General features: G+C 43.2%; 1 protein-coding gene across 2 annotated transcripts in view; it reads right to left on the reverse strand.

Moving 5' to 3' along the window:
- GLI3 (GLI family zinc finger 3) overlaps nt 1–19,671 on the reverse strand; it is a 286,311-nt gene that overhangs the window by 215,003 nt on the left and 51,637 nt on the right. Inside the window, exon 1 of one of the 2 annotated variants that reach the window (XM_072599115.1) lies at nt 1,012–18,882. The exons of the other annotated variant lie outside the window; for it this stretch is intronic. The gene's annotated coding sequence lies outside the window, so the exon portion shown is untranslated. Of the gene's footprint in view, nt 1–1,011; nt 18,883–19,671 lie in introns of those variants that run through there. 2 annotated transcript variants of the gene reach the window in all.

Consider the following 19,671-nt stretch of genomic DNA (forward strand, 5'->3'; position numbering starts at 1 on the left):
AGAGGCAGAGAATCTGATCAATGGGCACAGAAATGAACAGAGAGAGAAGAATCTAAGGTAACAGAGGTCACCATTATAAATTCTAACATCCCTTTAAATAGGAATGCACCTGGAGAAAATAATCTAATCCCCAGCCAATGAGGGAAAAACAGAGCAGCTGGTAGAGTTGGGGTACCAGGGCTAATCCCCCCCCCACAGCATTTTCCAAGAGAGTCTTAGGTTTATTCCTCCAGAAAGGTAGAGGAATACCTGAAGGAAAGGCTCCTGTAAATACCCTTGATGTTTCTGGGAGCCCCTTGTGCATGTAAGTTGCTGGATCGAGTTTCTAGCTCCCTGTGATTTTCTCCTTCTGTACAAACCCATAAAAATGAAGATAACCCTGACAATTCCCTGAAAAGGATAGGGCATATTGTATATAGCACAGGGATTTTTATATTCTTTCATGAAAAAAACTTATATTATCAAAGCCTTTCATCTTAAACCTGGTGAGGGCTGCGTTTGCCATGGGCTGATAAGTGAATATGGCAGAGCTTCAAAATGCACGTCAGCTAAGAATATGGGAGGGAAAAAAACAGGCAGAAAGTGAGTCTGGGAAAAGGAAGCTGTAATGGAAAAAGAAAAAAAGAGAAGGCTTATTATCCTTCAGCACTAGAGGATGAGAGCATCACAGAGGACCCTTTCCTTAAACCAGATGGGGTAATTCACTCAACCTCACCCCTCAGCTTGTCATAATCGAACACCTTGCTCAAAATGATTTCTGTTTCATTAAGCTGAAAAAACTCAGGAGGCCACTGAGACCACCAGCTCTTTACCTTTTTGTTGAAGCGTCTTCTTTGACAAAGCTTAAACCTACAAAATTTCCGATCAGTGTGACTTGACTTATTTGGTAGCTCATGTAAGTGGAACTAATCAGATTGAGGAATTACTAAAGGGCAGATGATAATACAATCACCACTGGGCTCAATCTGTTGGAATTGAAAGCCCTGGTTGAAGGCAATAGTCATTACTTACAGAAGCTTGCTTCACAGCTCGAACCTTTTCCCTTTCCAGAAATTGTAGCAATTGGTGTGAGGTCCATGTGCAGGGCACCTATTGTAACAAAAGGGGGAGGTGTATGTGTGAGGCACCTATTATAGCAAATGGGGGGAATCCACCTTTAGGGCACCCAAAGTAATAAATGGGGGAAGGAGGTCCACATTTAGGGCACCTGTGCCACTCGTTATGGAGTTAGGTGGAAAGGATGACCAACTATGGTGCCAAGAAGGTGAGAGAGCACACACAGCATCTAGGGGTCCAATAAAAGGAGTCAGATCCTCTCCCAAAGCCAGGCTGCTAAATGCCCTCACTGGAAGTTAATACGTTACAAGATGCATGCAGTCCTTCAGTTAGCTCCTTCAGGTTACCAAAATGCCATGTAGTAAAATGAGGGCGATATTTAGCCAAAGATGATGATGGTGACGATGTATCATATTTAAATGGTGTTTTTCAGTTAGGAAAGCACTTCACAGTCATTATCACATCTGATCCTTACAACAACCCTTTAAGGTAGGTGCCATTACTGCCCCATTTTATAGAGCTGAGATGGCTGAGGCTCCCTCCTCAGCAAGTTTAAGTGACTTTCCCAGTTCCAAGTACAGTTATTAAGGGTTTGAAGCAAAGTTTAAACCCAGGCCTTGCAGAAGCAAAGTCCATAGCTCTATCAGCTATACCATTTAAAAGATCCTATCATTTCCACTATCTTCTGTGCATTCAGAGAATTGGAAACACCCCCGAGCATCAGAGAGCTATGGCTTCAGGAGTCATTGCACAACTCGGTTACTGACCTGTCCCTTTAGAGAGCCAGCAGGTATTACCCCCTCTTAAAAACATCCACAAAACACTCTGGAATGTTCCCTGAGGGAAGGACTTAAGTCTTTTGCTTTTTCTCTAAGACCCACAGCTATTGTTCATTAAGTCCCTCCTCAATCACAGGGGAAGGAAGCGTAAATAACACTTTCCCTTAACCCTTCAATCCAAAAGAGGTAGACACGTGCAGGAAAGAATCAACCTTTGAAGTGAGTTGAATTCAAGAGAATATCAGGTCCCTGAGGGCAGGGACTGCTTCATTTTTTCCCCTCTGTATCCCCAGAACCAGGCACATATTAGGTGCTTAATAAATGCTGGTGAGTTGCTATTAAATTGAACAGAGACTAACTATTCTTCATTTTTGTCTCTTCACTCACATACTGGACAACTTAAACATGACATTTAAGTCAGGATTCTGGGCCAAATTTCAAAAAAAGAGATTAAAAAATATATTTTATTAGCATTACTTTGCCTTTCCTGTCATTGTAATAAATCTTCCTAACAGCATGAATGAGTATTGTGCACTAGATGGGGTAATGAGCTTGAAGTCTATTCCACCTTTCATGAAAACCTTGCCTATTTATTCCGATTCTGAAGATAAATAGTCTGGGTGCACACCTATCATTTGACTTGTGTCTGGCTGCTCGCTCTCTCTCTCCAGGTGTCTTTCCTTATTGTCTTGAAAGAGCCCCGACAGGGGAGCAGCTGAGACAGCCAGACCTAACAGTCTTACCATGCAGCAATGCCTCGGTGCTGAGATGGGCGCAGCCACTGGTCAGTACCATCCAACTCAGACTGGATCAGCCAGAGCAGACCCACTAGAGGCAATCAAACAGGAAAGCTTTGGACTCTTCCCACTCAAAATACCATCCACAAAGCAAGGTGGGGGAGGACAAGCAACAGGAAGAAGGATCAACAAATGAGCCACTACAAGCCAGTGACTGCAAAAAATCCAAGTACGATAAATAATGACACATCTCCCAACATACCAGGAGGCCAATTTCGGCATGCCATTGGAGCGTGAGCTCCCTGAGGACAGGCACTGCTTGGGTTTGTTCTATGTATTCCCAGCACAGCACAGTGCCTGGCACGTAGCAAGTATCTAATTGTTGTGTTCGCCCTTCATTTTCAAAGAGGACCGTGACATCAGAGAAATGATGACATGACTTGCACTTGACTTTGTTTTGAGTGAGGGAGGGCTGTGCAGGTGACCAGCCTCACTTCTCCTCCTGAGCTATCTGGATCCAGTGACCAGATATTCATCAGGATGAGAGGAGATGACCCAGGATACAATAGGAGACCTTGGCCTTTTAGGCTAAGGCCTTTTCAGGTACTCACTTAAAGTGAGGTAATGCCCATTCAGTGAATAGGCCTCTTTAAAAGGTAGTCAGCAGAATAGTCCCTTTAACAGAAAAGCAAAAATAAATAGATCTAATAAATGCAATCAGTTAATAGATTGACTGATTGATGTCTTGTGCCGCAGAAGCAATCTGTAAGAAGCAGAACAAACCAGGAGCCTCCCACCTTTTCACCACCACATCCAAGACTGGGTCCCACACCCAGAGCACCATCCCTACCCCGCCTCTGCCTCATGACATCCCTTCCTCAATACAAGATTCAGCTCACAAATGACTCCCTAGAAGAGGCCCTTTCATACCCACCCATTCCCACACTGGATCTAGTTTGTCAAGCTCTCTTGATTCTCCTTCTATAGTCCAATGTGCTAGAGATCCTCCCAACAAAGTGTATATGTGTATGTTTGTGTGTGTGTGTTTCATTTGAAAATGTAACAACCATGCCATCATAAGGTCAGAGCCCTTGTGCAAGCCACTGATAAAATGTCAAACAATAGGGACTAAGCACAGATCCTTAGAGCACTCCATCACAGACCTCATGTGAGGATGACCTTGAATGATTTCAAATGATTCGAAAAGTTCCAAATCTTTTCATCTCTTCCACAAGAAAAATATGTTACCCTATCAAGCAAGGCTTCCATCTAGGTAAAATATATCCATAGCTTTTCCCTGATCCAATAGTTAGTAGCCTAACCCAGAAAACAGTGCACACAATAGCAATACTGCAAAGACTTGGGCTCTCCAATGAACACAATTGCTATGTACATTTCAGAGGACTCATGATGATGTACTGCCCGCATTAAGATAGAGATAAGAAGGCAGACTGAGGTAGATATAGATGCACATGATACAGACGTAGAAATGGATGATGTAGATATACATGTATGGATAGACAGATGGGTAGAAAGATGAAGAGACAGATAGAGACAGGAAAGGCCAGGGCAGAAATCTGTTTTGCTTAACTGCACATTTTAATGAATTTTGTGGGGGTTTTTCTTTAATTCTTAACTCAGGAGGAGGAATTTAAAGGGATAAAAGGTGATCTTTGTTTTTGAAAATAAAATAAAGTTTAGCTGAAATAAAAGAATGACCTGTTTGGGGGGAAAGTATAGCACTCCTTTTGTATGCTCACAGTCACCTTTTTCAAATTTTCACTAAGCATTTCCTTAATGATATACTTTAGATTTTCCCCAGGAGGAGAAATCAAGTCCATTGGTCTAAAGCTTGCTTATTCTATTCTCTTCCTCTTTTGAAAATCAGGACATTTGCTCTCCTCTAGCTCTAATCTTCTGTTTTCCATCACTTCTCAAAAGTCCCCGACTGTGGCCCAGAAATCACATGTAGCAGTTCTCTGAGTTGTCAGGCCTGGGCTCATGTGACTGAAGTAGCTGGTACTCAGCAGGAGAAAGCAGGTGTTCACTTTCTTCTCTTGGGTTCAATTTCTTGATAGCCCCTTTGGGGCTGTCCCTACCAGTGAAAAGGTGTCCTCAGTAGAAGAAACAGAAGGGAAAGAAAATTTAGCAGCTCCACATTCTAAGGTGTCATCATCGCATCCACTCCAAGTGACACTTCTGCCATGCTCTTCTCCCTCTCCCTCAAATTAACTAAATTTAAATTAATTAATTAAACTCAATTTAACCTTCTTGGCAGCCCACAGCTTTCTTCTTTAGCTCTAGTTCATACTGAGCATTTGCCCTCCCATCACCATTCTAATGGACCCATCCTCGAAAGTCTTTCTCTTTCATCTATCAATTCTAATGGCTCTGAAATGGCTTTGATTTTAAAGTTCCTTCCAATGATGATGATTGCAGCCCATTCATCCATTCCCATCCATCCTGGGAGGTTCTTGCACTTGCCTTTTCATCAGTTCAAAATGGGGGTGGGGGAGGAAGGCCCAGCGAAGGCCTTCCCTGCTAACTGAATGTTCCAGCAGAGCATTCCCCACCATCTAGAGATGATGAAAACGTCATCCTTCTGAATCCAGAGGTCACCTCTCATCTTCCCTATGGTGCTGACCAGCCCATTGTCTCTGTTTTACAATTCTTTGATGACATCTCTTACTTCTGCTTTTAATTACTCATTCGTTTCATGTCACAGTTTGCTTTTACTCTTTCTCCATAGATCTCTGAAGATGTCCATTTTTAATTCCTCAGTAACTGTTGTATTCCATGTCTCACAGCCATACAGTACCACTAGTAGAATACTGGTATTAAAAAGAAGGGCCTTGGTTTCCATGAGGTCATTAAAGGAGCTTCACAAATTGCTCAAAGACAATCAAGACCTATTTTTATTTGATGTTTAACTCCAGGCCTAGCTTCTTGTTCATCTGTCTTGTCTGTCTCAGATATATATGTTAACAAACTATAAGAAGTTCACTCAAATGCATAATGTAATCTGGAAATTGACATTCTTCATCCACTTGAATTTTCCTGCCTTAATTGTCAAGACAAACTCTTCTCTACATTTCTTTAGATGCACAGGAGAGTTTAGATCCCTTTAAGCTCTAAGCTGCTTAGTAGGCAGCCAGATATTATAGTGCATAAAGTGAGACACTCCAAGTGGAATCAGGAAGACCTGAATTTAAATCCTACCTCAGACATTTTCTAGCTGGTTGGCCATGGGCAAGTCACTCAACCTTCCTCAACCTCAGTTTCCTCATCTGTAAAACATGGATAAAGAGTAGTACCTATTTCACAGGGTTGTTGGGAGGATCAAGTAACATTTGCACAGTATTTCATAAACTTTAAAGCAATTTATTTGCATCTTCTAACAATGCTCATTTTTCATCTTTACTGGAACTGTTTCCCTTGGTGTCTTCATAGTTTTCTGTTGTTGTTTTGTCTGTTTGTTTTTTTATTGAGAGCTCCCCTCCCTCACTGGTCTGGTCTCCCTGATAAAGCATTGTGTCCATGTAATTAGCTGTATCCTTCCCTGGATTCCTTCGAAAATGATTCTCCCAAAATCTTAGGTGAAAGTCAGACTATGCCTGGTTTTCCTCTTCTTTTCCACAAATTTAAGAGAAAGTGGTCACCTTATTCCAAAACTCCCACCATTTTTATTTCACAGAACAGTTCCACCCTGTCAACTATACTCAAACACAAAATAAAATTTCCCCTCATTGATCTCTCCATCTTCGAAAGGAAACTTTCACCAAGGTAAGTCAAGGAGCTATTAGCTCTCCTTCTTGGCAGAAATATCTCCAGCAAACATCTGGATAGCTTAAATTTCCATCACCACCGTGATGTTTGCCAAACTCTTCATGGTCGATAGCCTTATGATAACAAAACTGCTTCTGTTTCTCCACCCACTTCTCTTGGGCCAAATGTTCTCTATCATATTTTCTCTCTCTGATGCCTGGATTTTCCCATGAGTCTACTTTCTTAATATGCATGCTATCTCACCCCACTTGCCCCTACCTGTAGGACCTTGAATCAATCATTTAACCTCCCTATAAAATGAAGGCACATCAAATTGAAAAGTTATGACCTCACAATAGTTTGGATTGATCTTGTGTATTCTGAATAAGTTATACTGATCCAGAGATATATTCAAGTCGTGAGTTTCATCCCCCCAAGTCTCAATGACAGCCATGAAGTCCAATTTGTCTCCCCATGTTAGTACCTCTAGCATATCAGAAAATCACCATCTCAGGAGCAGATGCTGCACTTGTGCTGGGGCAGAGTGTTGATGTCTGAACTAGAGAGTGAAGCAACATGAGTCATTTCACCACAAATCAGTGACATGGGCCTAGATAGAACTAACTGTGTTTGATGCATACCACGATCTTCACTCACTGGGTTCTTTTTATATTTCTGATCTCAAATGGAAAGTTCACATTTTTTTTAACACTGATAGAATCCAAAAGATGGCAATATAAAGAGGAGAGGCGAGAGACAAGAGGCAAGAGGTGAGATGCGAGAGAGAGAGAGAGAGAGAGAGAGAGAGAGAGAGAGAGAGTATGAAAAACTCCTGGTACTAAGAAGATAGACTACTGAGAACAAGAACACTGCCTCTCTGGCACTGGACAGATTTTGTTAATGTAATATGGTATCATATATCAACAACTAGAAGGGATCTTGGAAATCATCTAGTTTAACCCTTTAATTTTAAAGATGGGGAAACTGAGGCCCAGAGGAGGGAAGTCCAAGGACACAAGTACCAAAAGAAGGATTTGAACTCATCTCCTCTGACTCCACAGTTGATGCTGCGTACTCTCACAGTACATCACCAGTGATGCCACTCCAACTACCATATTTAGCTAAATAATTCCTGCAAAATAATAATAGTTAATATTATATAGTGCCTTGAAGTTTGCAAAGCACTGTATGTAATATGTCCACCTTGACCAGACTCCCATTGGGCAATTTCTCTCTGAAGGTGGAGTCATCTTTGGATTGGGCAAGATTAAAAGTGAGGCTGTCTGATTTCCCAGGACTTTCATGACTTTTTGTTTGTTTTTAATTTTCCTGGAAGCTGTCAACATCCCTTTATGATCCTTTCAAACTCTGGATTTGACTTCTTTTGTTGATACAGATTATCCTATACCGTTAACTCCCAACCTCCTCTCAAGCCCAGTCAATCAGAGCTGCTGGAGGGTGCTTAATTAGAGATGCAGAAATAGGTAGGAGAGAGAGTGCCACCATTTGCCTCCTGGAATATTTGAATGTTACGAGAATCCCATCAGTAGACTGGGGAAGATCAAGACAGGGTGCCTTACAAACCAGGAGTCTGACGTGAGCAATTCAGTCATTGAGAGAAGTGTTTGTTAGGAGGGTGAGAGAGTAATGGTAGGATGAGGGGAGCCCTGCAAGTAATAAGAGTCCCTGCTCTGCTCCAAAACAGAATTTTGATTCAGGGCTTCTAATTCATTTACATTAAATGGTCACACATTAGGCAGCCAGGAGCAATACAGCAGGTCAGTACAACTGCACAGCTGTTTCCAGGGAGTTCCCCTTGGGGAGAACTGAGTTCAATTCCATGGAGAGATCATCACAGACAATTTCACTGGCATGAGCAAGAAACTCTTCAAATAATGAAAAGATACTTCCTGGTGGTAAATATTAGTTTGGATGGAAAAAGAAGTCAACATTTCGACTTTTTCAGGAATGTATTCTCAGTTTATTAGTTTATTATTACACAAGATGAAGCCCTTATGGACCTTAGAACTACACCAAGAAGTGGCCGTAGAAGCCATTGAAAGACATATCTTGAATGAGAGGAAGAGAATCAAAAAATATAAATCTTTTGGTTTCCTGGCAGGTGTAAAAGAGACTCAGTGGGTATATAGGATATGTACAAATATAGGATTCTAGGCTTGCTTTATTTTAAACCACGTACTGGTCACTGTCCTAAACACCAGGGTTACAAGGAAAGACAAAACCAGTCTCTGTCCTCAAGGCTCCTATATGTAGATGCAGGAGGCAACACGTACATAAATCTAAATGTGAAAATTGGATTTTTTTGTCCTTTAGTCTTGAAGAGGACCAAAATGACATCACTGTACTAGAGTTAAGTTTAAGCCTGTCTGACCATGCCTGATCAGGTCAATATGAACTTGGAATGTTCTACCACAGGTCGAGCACAAATAGTGTATGTGATGGAAGACGATCGTAGAAGAGACTAGCCTCTTTGGGGGATGAGGAGGGGCAAGAAACAGGGGAAGGCTCCCTGGAGAAAGTGGCATTTGAGCAGAGTCTGAAAGGCGAACAGGATTCTAAAAGTCTCAGGTTGAGAGGCAGGGCATTTCAGGCATGGAGGGCAGCCAGTGGAATATCACAGAAATAGGAGATGCAAGGAACACCAAGTGAGCCAGGGGGTCAGGGGAAGTGGAAAGGTGGGAAGAGCTTTAAATGCCATATCAATGACTTTATATTGGATCTTGGAGCTAAGAAGGAGTTACTGGAGCTGATTGAGTAGGGAGTTACATGATCAGACTTCTGTTTTAAGAAAGTCACTTTATCAACTTATTGAAGGAGTTTTTAAAGCACTTAGCTGAGAAAGGGGATAGATATAAGATGATAGCTTGAAAGTGTGGCAGAATTTAGTTAGACTTTAGTTATATTTTTAAGGAAAAAGGACACTTTGTCATGTATTTAGGCAGTAGAAAAAGAGCTAGAAGACAAGGAGAGATTAATGATGAGAGGGAGGGATAGAGTGATGGAGTAATGGAGGGGAGAGAAAGAGGGGAAGGGAGAGAGAGAGGAAGAGGGGAGGAGAGAGGGAGAGAGAAAATGAGTGACAGGCAGGTGTAAACTGCTAGAAAAGATGAAAGGAGTTGGAATCAAAGAAGCATCTAGAGGGACTGACTCGGTCAAGCAGAAGGACCACATCATTAGACACTGGAAGGAGTGAGAAGATAGTGGGAGACAATGTCAGAAGAGCAGGAAATGAGAAAGAGTGAAGAGGATGACCTCACTAAGTGGTCTCAGATCGTTTCAGTGAAGTGTAAGGTGATGCCCTCAGTGGCAGGGGAAGGTGGGGACAAGGAGTGGCAGGGGAGATTTGAGCAAAAAGAAGAAAAGTTTGGAACAGCTGCTGTGGTGAGTGGAATAAGGAATTAATAGGAAAGAATAGTGGAATCATCTTGCTGTAACGAGGACCCAATTGTGATTAGCTTGCATAAATTTGTAGAGAACCCAGTTAACGATTCTGTGATTTGCTCCAAGTCTATTAGACAATGTATAAGTAGAAAGGGAGGTTACCAATGGAAGGAGAAATCCAGGGTTTGTATTTGGCAAGGCATGATCTGTAGCAGGACAAGGGAACAAGGAGCTCCAAGGCAAGAGGCAATATTGAGTTGATATGTTTCACTAATGGGTCCAGATTGAGAAGGGAAGGGAGCATAGCCAGCATGGGAGCGAAGGCCTGGGATTGCACTAAGGAATGGAGATATCAGGGGTCCTAGTGAGGATGAAGATGAGGTTTAGGAGGACTGAGACATATGGAGAGATAAAAAGAGAAAAAAAAGTATTAATGAGATAAAGGAATTTCACAGGTCTTAAAGAAGGAAGGAGAATACAATACTTGAACTAAAGAGGTAAGGGTCAAGGGAATTGATGACATTAGTCATTGAGAATTTAGGGTATTTTATGGTATATCAATGCATATGATGAAATTCCTTGAAATGATGTGGTGAAGAAGAAGACTGACTGTAAGCTAGGTACTGGTCTAACCAAGAAGGGACAGGATATGCCCCTACAGGTCCAGAGATTAAAAACTCCTAGAATATGGATTGGGTGACAAATTTGGGATTAAAAATCCTCAAAAGAGGAGAGATTTCACAGTAATAGTGGAACAGGAAGCACATGGGATGAGAAAGGGGCAGCAAGGAGTTTTCCACCTGTCCCATCATGACCAATAAATGAGATACCATGTATGAAAGTGTAGCCAGTGTGGAAAAGGGTGGCAAGGGGAACAGGGTCATCAGGGGAAAACCAGAACTTAGTGAGTTAGAAGAAGATAGGAGAGCAAAAGGAGATGCTTCAAGAGAGATGACAGCAAGTTTGCAAATCACGGAACAGGTATTCCAAGGGCACAGTGGAAGGGACAGTCAGATCTAGAGTGTGAAATTGGGATTAGCAGGACAGGGTTGGGAAGGATCAAATGGGATTTTGGATAGTTAAGTTTGGGAAGGGGAGGGGCTTCTTCTTTGGGAAAGACATGAATAAGAAGGTAACCAATATGCTGAATTTAAAGTCAAGGGATCCAGGCTGACAACCCAAATGGTATTCGTTACCTGGGAAACTTTGGGTAGCTTTTTTTCACCTCTCTGGGCTCTAGTTTCCCCTTCTATAAAAATGAGGGGGATGGACTAAATGACCTTTGAATCTGACTGAAAAGAGTCCTCATACAACTGGAATCACAGATCCATTAAAGTATCAAACCCAGTGGAAGAGGGATTGGCCTGGTTATGTTTGACCCTAAGGGGAAGAACTAGAACCAGCGAGAGGAAATTCCAGGTGCACAAGTTTAACCAGAGACCAGCTCTTCAGAAACATAAAATCCTCAACATGGCCATGGACTTTTGCAGCCTGATGTGGGTGTGAGCCAAAATGTGCCAATGATGCCCTTCTCAGGGAAGAGGCACACTGGATCCATTACCAGAGGATGGAATCTTTCCTATCTATCAGCATTCCTTTTGAAGACAGTGGTCAGTGGCTGGTTGTAAGCTTCAAAGGACTACTGGAGGTAGGAGGGAGTAGGACAAAGAGAATCAAGGGAGGAGTAAAAAGACTTCGCTCTAATCCTGTCTCAGGCTCTCACCAGATCTGGACCTCTGGACAGCTCATTAAAAAAATCTCCCCAGGCCTTAGTTTCCTCTCCTGTTAGATGAGGATTAGAGCCCTGCCTACTTCCTATGACAAGGATGATAAGCCGTGAAGGCCACAAGATCATAGATCACACACATGAAACTACTTTGAAAAGACTCTGTGAGGGGGACTCTGATCAGAACCAGAAATGGGAAATGGAGTTCAAAGGGTCTCCCATGCCATCTTCCTGTGCCCACAGAGGGAGGCCCTTTGGAACCATCACCAAAAAGTAACTTCACATCCTCATTCATATTCGCTTCCCTTTGGAAAATACTTGGCAGACCCAGGATGCTTCCTTTCCTCACTGTGGTCTCTAGCAGTCTCTAGTTCCCTTCAAGGCTAGATGCTGCCTACTACACACTAGGCATTTCCTGACTGCCCCTCCCATGGTTGTTAGTGCCTTCTCCCCCAGATTACTTTGGGATTCTTTGCAGACACCTCCTATTAACTCCTCTTCATTCATGTTATACTCCAACACCTCCACTCCTTTCCATCGCATCTCACCCCCATGGACTTTAAGCTTCATGAGGATAAGAACAGTTTCATTTTTTTCCTTTGTAGGAATTGTGGCACAGTTAATAGAGTTCCAAGTTTAGAGTTCTTGTGCTATCTTAGACACTGCCTTGCTGTGTGATCCTGGCCAAGTCACTTAACCTCTTTCAGACTCAGTTTCTTCATCTGTAAAAAGAGAATAGTATTAATAATTCCATTATGGGTTTGCTGTGAGGATCAAATGAGGTCATTAATATACGAAAAGTGCTTCGAAAGCCTTCCAGCACTCTACCAAAATTGGCTATTTTTATTATTTGCATTTCCATGTTACTGAATACTGAAATGTATTATGACACATCATAGATATTTCTTAAGTGCTTGTCAAACTGCGCTGACCTGAAAAGAATGCAACATTTCTTCTGGGATCCTTTGAAACATCTGGAGCCCTGGAGTATCTCTAAGTCCTGGGAGGATCCCTTGTGGCAAAAAAAAGAATCTGTTCTGGTCACAGGGCATATTCCTTTTAGCCCCTTTTCTAGGCCCTTTTGCCACCTGTGTACTACATGTTTGATTTTGTCAAATCTGTTCTGATCAATACCTAGAGTGTCTCTGCCTATAACATCAGAAATCAGAAATTACAGACTAAGCCTGAGCAAGAACCCAATCCCTGGCTATAAAAGCCATGTCTTTTCTGGAGCTCCAGAAGTGGCATGGAGTATGCATTTCTCTCCAATTTCCTGCACTGATTCTACTCCCTTCCATTAACCCATCTTCCCTTTGGCTCAGTCCTTGAAATTAGCGCTCTGATTACACAAAGGAAAAACATAAGAGTTATATGAAAGGACTCGGAGATTCTCCAATCTCAAGTAGGCCGCATATCAGCCTCATGAAGGTGTCCTGGGGTTTGGCACACCAGAGGCACTAAACAAATGCTTGGGTTAATTGATTAACATTTAGGAATCATGCACCACAATCTAAACAAACAAAACTATAACAAGAAGAATGGAATATCAGTGTCTATATCCGAAAAAGGCAAAAAGAATGCAGACCATACTAATTCGATGGATGGTGAGACCAAACAACTAGCCCAGGTTGACATCAATCTTCAATTACAAGCTCATTACCTTAATGTGAGACCAAAGAGGAGAGACAACTACCTTCCCCCCATTTTACTCTCAAGGTGGTTCTAAATCCTTCAGGGCACGGCCTCTTTAGAGCACATGTTAAATATGGGATCAGGGATTTAGAGCTGAAAAGATCTAAGAGGTCATTTAATCCAAACCTCTTACTGGATAGGTGAAGAAACTAAAGTCCAAAGAGACAGTGATTGGCCACAGGTATTAAGTGACAAGTTCAATCTTTGAACCAGTGTCCTCAGATTCAAGGGCTCCTGTAGCACAATACCATTAGTGTGTGTGGGGGATTGTATGGGGTGTTCATGGAGGGGTAACAACTCTGGTGTGAGGGCTGATGAGCCCTTTTCAGGGCTGCTCATCCACCTTTGGGATCCATCTTCATGCAACTCTCACCCGTGGCTGCAAGAGGCTATAGCATGCCCAGTGGCCACACCCTGATAATACCATCTCTGCAGACAGGCTAAACCAGATTGAGGGTAACTGACAGGTCTCAAAACTATTGTTGAGTAAAGGGGATGTCTACCCCAAGCATGTGAAGACTTTCCTTTATAGAATGGACAGATGAGAACAGTTTGTTTCAAAGGCCATGAAGGCAGCTGAAGCAGGTATTGTAGAGCACTTAGAGTTTAGTCAGACATCACAGATACCAAAGACATCCATTGCATCCTGGGCCATTCCCGGGCATCACCAGTCCTTTTGATGTTTGTCTTCACACTGGACTGTGATGACTCAGGAAGAGAGAGTAAAGCTGATGACTTTGTGCAGCTCTGTCTCAATTAAATCCAATTTACACACAAGTCAAGACATCATTGGTCTTCTTCAAATGGAAGGACAAATAATACATCATTTGTGGTCCAACACCCAGGAAGAACTGTCCAGCAGACAGTTGGAAATTTGGAAATGGGGTTAGGAAGAGAAAAGTCTAAGATCCTAAGACTGTAGGTAGAGGCAGAACTGAAAGGGACATCTTGGCTTATATGTGGCCCTACCCTCTCTCCAGTCACATGAGGGTTATTTGTGAGATTTTGTGGAATGCTGGCTTCTCCTTTCTAATCACTTCCTCATTTCATCCTCACAAAACTCTATGAAATCGACAAATACTGAAGTCACAGGATGATAGAGATGGAGCTAGAAGAGAATTTGGATATCTAGCTAATCCCCTTTATTCCATACATAAGGAAACTGGAGGCAGAGGGAGGTTAATTCATGCATGGAGAATATGATAAATGATATATTAGATAATTTATTGAGAACCGTGATTAAGGACACAAAATATTTTTTAAGAAGTGACAGTCCCTACTCTCAAGAAGTTGGCATTTTGATAGAGGAGACAAAATATAAAGGGGAGATCAAAAGTATGGTAGGATTGAAAAGAGTACTGGTATAATGTCAAGTCTGATGGGGAGGAGGTAAAGTGAACTGGAGGGTGAATGGAACTGAGATCTGAGAGTGAGTAAACCTCAGAGACAAGATTGCATTTGAGTTGAAGCAGAACTGCAACTCTCTATGCCTCAGTTACCTCCTCTGAAAAATGGGGAGTTGAACGCAATGATTCTTTCTAAGGTGAATCTACTATCCTAAATGCTAAGAAGTTCTGACTGACATATCACCTCATTTTTCCTCCCACAACTTCCACTCTGTAGTCACATGGAAGCCACCGAATCTCTCCAACACTGGACCTTTTTAGAAGGCAGTTCTCATGCCCCCTTTCACCCCTTTGAATGCTTCTCTCTTCCAGGCTAAGCACTCCCATTTCCTTCAGTTGGTCTCCAGAGACAGACTTAAGTCCCTCTTCATGCTGCCTCTCCCTGTGGTCTGGCTCTCTATTGAAATCTTTTCTTGAGTTCAAGTGATATATGGTCCAACATGGTCCATGGGCATGCTGGGGGTTGGATTGGGGATAGGAATGGCAAGAACTCAAACAATTAGGTTTTCTTGAGATTTCAAAAACAAAACACAATTCCACTTGTACTGAAAACTCTGACCAACTTTTGCGTTCTGCTGAGGGCCCCCCACCCATCCACCCACCACGTTCATGGAAAGCAGCTGCAGATCTTTCTGTGGCAGAATCTCAGAAATGGGATGAATCTCCAAGGCCATGAAAAAATAAGAAACTGAGGTCCAAAAATGGGAGAGTTATTCGGTGTGACATTTACTACGTATCTAGGGTTGGATTTCAAGCTAGCTTTTCTGATCCCCTCTCTAGCCAGCTAGTAACTATACCACATCCATATGTCTGTACAGGAATCAACTTCATATCCTTCAGGAAGGAGGAAATCATCCCAGCACTGCCTGTTTGGGGTGGCACTGATTGTTGGCATCCCACCTCTTTCCCTTCATCATCATTGTTGTCATTGGGGTAAAACAAAATAAATCTAAATTCTCCACAGAAGCCCTTCAAATACCTGAAGGAAGTGATTATCCTCCACCACCACAACTAGTCTTGTATTTTCCATTTTCAACATCCTCATGTTGAAGTCCTCAAGCACCATAATTTCCATACTGGTAGCCTTCGCCTGATTTACTGATGACCTTCAGAAAACACGGTATCAAGAACTGAATACAATACTCCATCTGTAATCTGATCAGAGAAGAATAACGTGGGCTTATCATTTCTCTGCTTCTGGGCATGCGGTCTTTGTAACTAACGCAGAAATCTAGGCCAACAGCTTTGTTTTACAAAAGGGGAAACTGAGGCTACAAAAGTTAGGTGATCTGCCAAAGGTCACATAAGCAGTAGTCATTGGAGCCAGGAACCAGTCCTAAGTGGTGACTCAGAATCTGGTTCTTCTCCTCTTCTGCCACTACTGTCTCCCAACACTTTCTTTTGGATACCATATCACATTCTTGATTTGACTCATACTGAATTCACCATCCACTAAAACCCCCATGTTATTTTCACATGTATTCTTGTCTAGTGATGTCTCCAACATCTTGTACTCATAAAGCTGATTTTCCCCCTTTAGCCAAGTATGATGCTCCAAATTTATCCCTATTAAATTCCATCATATTAGACACAGCCCATCACTCTAGTCTTCTGAGAGATTGTTGGATCCTCAGTCTGCCTCCCAGTGGGTTAACTACTCTTCCAAGTTCTGTGGCATCTGCAAATTTGATAAACATGCTGTTATCTAGAACTGACATAATGTTTAGAATACCTTATTTCTTAGCCAACTGAAAATGTTACTTGACATGTAGAATATGAAAGCCCCAAAAGAATGTAGACCAAGATAATTCTTGTTATGAATCTCTTCCAAATCCTAGTCACAGACTCTTAGTATGACGAGGGACACTGGAGGATGTCCAGTCTAACCCTGTATGCTACATAACCCCCTCTGAGGTCATTCAGGCTCGGCTTGAAGGACTGAAGCCCCACTGAAACAGGGTCCTATTGGAAGGCCAAGGCAACCCATCCCATCTAGGCCTAACTGTCATGGTCAAGACAGTTGTCCTATTCAAGCCAGATCAGAAACTTTCACTTCTACCAACTGGTCCTTCTGTCCTTTGAAGCCACAGAGAACAATCCAAATTCCTCTTACCCAAGATACTTCTATTTAAATTTAAAGAGGGCTGTCATCTCCCCAGGTTCTCTGGACCAAACTTCCCAGCTCTTTCTACATGCTCAGATTCTCACTTGAGAAATTCTTAAGCATCCCCAGTCTCCTCTTCCAGTTTTTCAGAAAATGCAACCTCAAGACACGATAATAATTCTCCAGGGGCAATCTGATAAGCCCAGAGTACAGTGGGTGGATACGAATCACCAGTGGAAGTATTCAGTACTTGCAAGAATTCAACCTAAGTTCCCATTAGCTCTGGTAGCCCCATCACAATGGGTGATGGCATTCAGTGATGATCTCTAAATATTCTCTGCAGTGGCTGGTTTCAGCCATGTCCCTCCATCCATTACTTGTGATTCTGACTACATCAAAGAACAGGATTTTACACCTATCCCTGAAATATGTTATCTTTTTATCCTTGGCCTATCTTTCTTACATACTGAGATCTTTGAATGCTCCTCCTGCCACTTTCAATATCAAATATTCCTCAAAGAGGAAACCAAGCTATTCAGATATGAACGCGATCCTCTTGCACTCATTTCACAGGAAGACAGAATGTCAAAATTGGAGGAGACCTCGGGGGAAACCAGTAACCAAACAAGAATCATTCCTGACAAGTGACCTTTCAACTTCTGTATGAAGACCTCCAGGGACGGGGAGCTCACTACCTCATGAGGCAGTCCACTGCACTTGGAGACAACCTCACTATTAGGAAACATCAAGCCTAGCCCTGCCTCTTTGTGACTTCCAAGTACAAACTTCTTGGGCAATTCTCTGAAAACCATCTCCCACCTGGATTATCAGGAGAAAAGGGAATTTAAGCTTTGGAAGAAAACCTCCTGGGGTGAGAAAGTAGATAACTGTCACCATCCTATCTAACCTCATTTAATGCATAGGTGCTTTCCTGGAGCCATGTACACATAGGGGAGAGAGAGAGAAAGAGACAGAGAGACAGACAGAGACAGAGAAAGGTGAAGATGGAAGGAGGAAGACACACAGAGTTGTGGGGGAAGGGAACGTCTGCATGTGCACCTGGAGCCTGTGTGTGTGGCTCTGTGCAAGTGAACAAGTGTAGTGAGAGGGTCTTCCACTGTCTCTTGAGCCATCACAATTGACATGACACTAACTTGTCAGAAGGAATTTGGGGGAAACAGGCAAACTAAAAAAAAAGGCAAGTGCAGAGTGGAGTTGAATGTAAAGGGAGACCAGGGGCTTGGACATGGATGCTCACTTTGCTACCTTGTAACCAGGTCATTTCACCTGCCTAGCTCTCAGCTTCCTCATCTGTCAAATGGACTGATCAACTCAAACTTTTTATTGAGGCATCATTGTAGCCCCAGCATCTACCTTGAAGCTTTTCACATGGCAGGCAGCCTTAGCACCTCACTGAATTCTTCCAGGCTCTGTGATCCTTGTCTGGTCAGGCTGAGCCTGGCCACTCTCTGTTCCCCCCCAGCCTTCCCTCTGAAGAGCGCAGGCATAAGCAGTGGAATGAGCCCCACTGGCCAATCTTTTCCATTTAAATGAATCCCGCTGAAGCAACACATGGCCTCCCTCTAGCCCTGCATGGGAAACTCTGGAAGAAGCCACAACTGCCCTGAGTCGTGGGCTTTATCACTCCTTTTGGTGGGAGATGGAGGCTTCTCTCATCTGCTTCACAAAGTTTCTTCCTGGCACAAAAGCACCTTTTGGCAAACAGGCCCAGCCAAGCTCCTCCTGGAGCATTATCTTTTTAATTCTCTCAGGCTGCAAACACCGGTGTCTCTGGGGTACCAACCCCTATGATCACCTCTGACAACAGGGGGTTGGCAGCCAGAAGAAAGACAGGCTGCAACAGGTACCCTGCTCATTAGCTGCGGCTCAGAGACTGTTCTTGGTTGAGCGAGGAAGAGCCCTAAGGCACCTCTGTCTCACCTCATCTTGCCCCAACTGGCCCCAGACTGTGGCTGCAGAGCCAGAAGGAGGATTCTGGGCCTCAGAGGGAGTGGGTGTTAATGGAGTTCTCATCTGGGGCTAAGCGTAGTGATCCCTAATCCTCCAGGTTGAGTTTATTCGCCTTCCTTTTGTCTAATGAGCTCCTGAAATTCAAAGAACTGAAAAACCTGAGGGCAATCCTAAAGTGTAAGCCATGGCAACAAGTGAAGGAGCCAATCCCGGCCAAGAAGAGAGACCAGAGAAGCCCAAGGCCCAAAGGTGCTGTCTCCTGCCTTTCCCCCTCCATTGCCCTGTTCCCCCCCCCCCCCCCCCCACAGCATTTGGCCCATGCCTCAGGTCAGCACTTCAGGCCCCAAGTGCTCAAGCTGCCTTGTATATAAGCAGGTATTTCCCCTACCAAAGAGGCCAAGGCAGCAGGATTGCCTTCAGGAGTCCCAGTTCCTAAGGGCTCCAAGGCTAACCTCCCTGCAGAACTGCCTTTAGGGTGAGCTATAGGGCAGAAACATTGAAACAAGAACCTCCAAGAGCAGGGCTCCTCTCCCTCTTCTCTTTGGGGAATTTCCATATTGAAGAAGCAAAAAAAGGGAGAAAAATCATTGAGAGAGATGAAGAAAGGTAGATCAGAGTGGAGAACCAGCAAGGTGAAGCGCTAGGAAAGTCAAAGAACAATACGTCACTCCAAGAAAGCAGAGGTGGTCAACAAGGAGACATGTAAGAGGGGAAGGCTGAAAAAAAGAAAAACATTCAGGATGCTGGCATACTCACCCTCCAACACTCACTGTTCCTATTCCTTCCTGGGGGTCACTGTTGTTAGTGTCCCATCTATCCCTGGCTTCTCTACTTCAGGAACCTTGTTCAGTTTCAAGAAGAGCCTTTCTTCCATCCCCAGGATTGTTAGATATTGACTGACTCACTAGCTGCCTATTTGCTCAGTGGATTCTGACAGTGAAGCCAAGGTTCACAGGACCTTAGATTTACCGGATGAATTGGGCCTCAAAGGTCACCTCATCCAACTCAAAAGCCAACACCAAGTGTGAAGGCC

Source organism: Notamacropus eugenii, chromosome 3 (genome assembly GCF_028372415.1).
Source record: "Notamacropus eugenii isolate mMacEug1 chromosome 3, mMacEug1.pri_v2, whole genome shotgun sequence".
NCBI classification, from domain to species: domain Eukaryota; kingdom Metazoa; phylum Chordata; class Mammalia; order Diprotodontia; family Macropodidae; genus Notamacropus; species Notamacropus eugenii.